Source organism: Carassius gibelio, chromosome B2 (assembly GCF_023724105.1).
Source record: "Carassius gibelio isolate Cgi1373 ecotype wild population from Czech Republic chromosome B2, carGib1.2-hapl.c, whole genome shotgun sequence".
NCBI lineage: Eukaryota > Metazoa > Chordata > Actinopteri > Cypriniformes > Cyprinidae > Carassius > Carassius gibelio.
Window position 1 is genome coordinate 25,800,254 of NC_068397.1, and position 2,818 is coordinate 25,803,071.

The 2,818-nt window shown below is 33.9% G+C and overlaps 1 long non-coding RNA gene across 1 annotated transcript; it reads left to right on the top strand.

The window, feature by feature from the left end:
* Nucleotides 1-342: 342 nt before the first annotated feature.
* LOC127950677 (uncharacterized) lies at nt 343-2,549 on the top strand. Its single transcript, XR_008152506.1, has 3 exons — nt 343-480; nt 1,621-1,664; nt 2,389-2,549. It is a non-coding gene; the product is annotated as an uncharacterized LOC127950677 (long non-coding RNA).
* Nucleotides 2,550-2,818: the final 269 nt, after the last annotated feature.

A 2,818-nucleotide genomic window follows, 5' to 3' on the forward strand; every position in this document is an offset into this window, starting at 1 on the left:
TTTAACACCAAGCCCGCAACAAAACTTTATTCTCGTGCCTAGTTTATTCGGAAAGTGGACTGTGCTGTCCTCTGCTGGAGGAAATAGTCTTGTGCATCTATGGCATCAATTAATTACTAGTATGCCACAGGTTCTACTTTTTATGTCATAATAATTTACACAGCATGATTTTTCTTAAGTATCAGATGTGTGCTTTAATACACTAGAGCATCGAAAAAATCATACCATTATTATCATTAATAAAACCAATAAAATTACTTTATATTTTATATTTCCTGTTGTGATGTCGTTTATAGAAGGCTTCCGCAATGTGATAAAGATCAGCAATACCTTCTATATACCATACGATAAAAGCAGTTATTTTCGCCTTGCTGCAGGACCAATTGATAATATCGAAGATGTTCTAAAGTCATTTTTCGAACTTCTTGAAAAATTTCGTTGGGTTAAAACAGCGCCGTATACAGATGGAGGTTCCTGACGGTGAGTAAAGAGGTTAAATGTGATACATTTAGAATCTTCTTGCTGTGCTTTTGTCCCACCGAATTTACGATCTCTTACAATTTCTTTAATTCATATGTAATGAGATGATAAAACAAAGGTGTACACGTTAATGAAGCCTCACACCACATTAACATCATGCTGGTAGCAAAAATCTGATAAGTATTGGTTATTGCAACCAACTGTTTTAATGTAAGGTAGCAAAATCCAACAGGGTAGCAAAATCGTCAGAGCGGTATACCTATGTTATCTCGATTGATCTTTATGGATTTTTGGTTCAGATTTAAATTTTAGTGACAAAGCAGTGGACAGTACTGAATTTAAAGCTGCAGTAGGGAACTTTTGACGCTCTAGCGGTTAATAAACAGAACTGCTTGCGTCTTGCAGAAGAACATTATAGCCGGAGCTACTTCTCTCTGTTTATGTCTATGAAGAATCACAAAGGTACTGGGTTACTCCGCCGCGGTATCACCGAAGCAATCTAAAATAGTCCGAATATAAACACTTATTATAGGTGTACCCTAGTGATTCAGGACAAGCTAAAAACACGGTTTGGAAAATGGATTCATGGTGTACTCGCTTATTATGTTCATTTCTCTACATTTTGAACACAAACAAAGTTACGGACCGCAGCTCTGATTGGTTGTTTTTTACCGGGAGCGCATGACTTTCTGCAAATGGCAATAGGACCACTGGGAGGAGCCAGAGGAGCTTGTTTTTTTTCCACAGATTATCTGTCTCATATTCTACTGTCAGGACATAATGACAGGTTTAACAATATGTAAAAAATATATATATATTTTTTTACGAAAGTTCCCTACAGCACCTTTTGAGAGGCAGAGAAAATATCATAAACCTCAGAAGCCATCTGATGGTATTGACTCTTTTTTTTTTTTTTGGCTTATAAAATGACTTCAACTTGAGCTTTGTCTTTGTTACAGCCAATCTGACAATGAAGGTTTCCTATATTATTTATTTTCCATTGGTAATGGAAAATGTAATCACTTTAATTACATCAAGCTTATTTCAAACTTTCTTCTAAATCAGTATTAGAATGCCTTCATACTGCTATCTACTTAATCTTCAATTTTCTTGACATGAACTGCCATAATTCATTTTCAGGGCAAGAAAAACACCCATTGTTGCCAACTACAGTTCACATTAAAGTAAGTAGAATTGTATTTTCTGACCATTCCTCCATGCAGAATTCTTTACTATTGGTGGTCTCTTGAATGTACAGTCTGTTTCTCGTGGGGCTTCTTAATAAATTCCTGTTTAGACCAAATTTATGTACTGATTGCAGATTATTCTATTTATTGGTGCACCTGAATCTAATTTTAGGCACTTATAATTGTAAAGGTGTGCTAATTGTTTCTACACTGGAAATTGCTGTTTCAGTTTTTTTCCTTTTTGTTAAAAATGTACATTCTTCAGAATTGTCTTGTGATTTTATTATATATATTTATTGCATTAAAAGATGCATTCACAATCACATTTTGTCAGAATTACTGTGATTACCGGATTCAACCTCTAAAACGCATTTGCTACCTCATAAACTCAGGATTTTCTGAGGAATAATGAAACCAAAACATAAGTTCTGACTTGTACCACCGGGCCACTGCAACAGCATGTGAAAACACTTTTAAACAGATAAACGTTAGTTAAGTATTTATCTTGTTATCTTTTGTTTTCATTATTCCTACAACTGACTGTTTTTAATGTCTAAATAATGCAAGATTATTCATAAAATAAAAAAGACATACAATAAAGTTAAATGCAGCCAGCACAGAGTTGGATACTAATACTAATCTAATGTCTAATATCCCCCTAAGTAAACTACAAATTACTTGTTGTGCTGTGGAAAAAGTACATTGTATTTGGTTACTACAGGGTCATTGGAGACCATATAACCTGTCAAACATTGAAGAGAACCAGAAAGGAATATGTAACAGTGTACACTCACCAGCATTGGAAGAGACTACACATAGCCCGTCTAGGATGACAGGTAGGTCCTTATTTTCACTTTATAAATGAGCCCCCTCTTTAACAGAGGAGCCTAAATTCTGTATTCTTCAGAGTTAACAGAATCCTACCACTATAAGAAAGGTGATGTATTTTATATTTGACAAAAAAAAACAGACGTCACATATTTTTGTTTGTATAAATGCTTTGTTTATTTTACAATTAGTCTCCTTTTTAATAAGACATTAAAAATGAATATTAATTATTACTATTAATAAGGCAATGGGTATAAATTAATATTGCACTGACTCATCTCATTTTCCGTTTGTTAAACTACACAGAAAAACTAATAAATGAG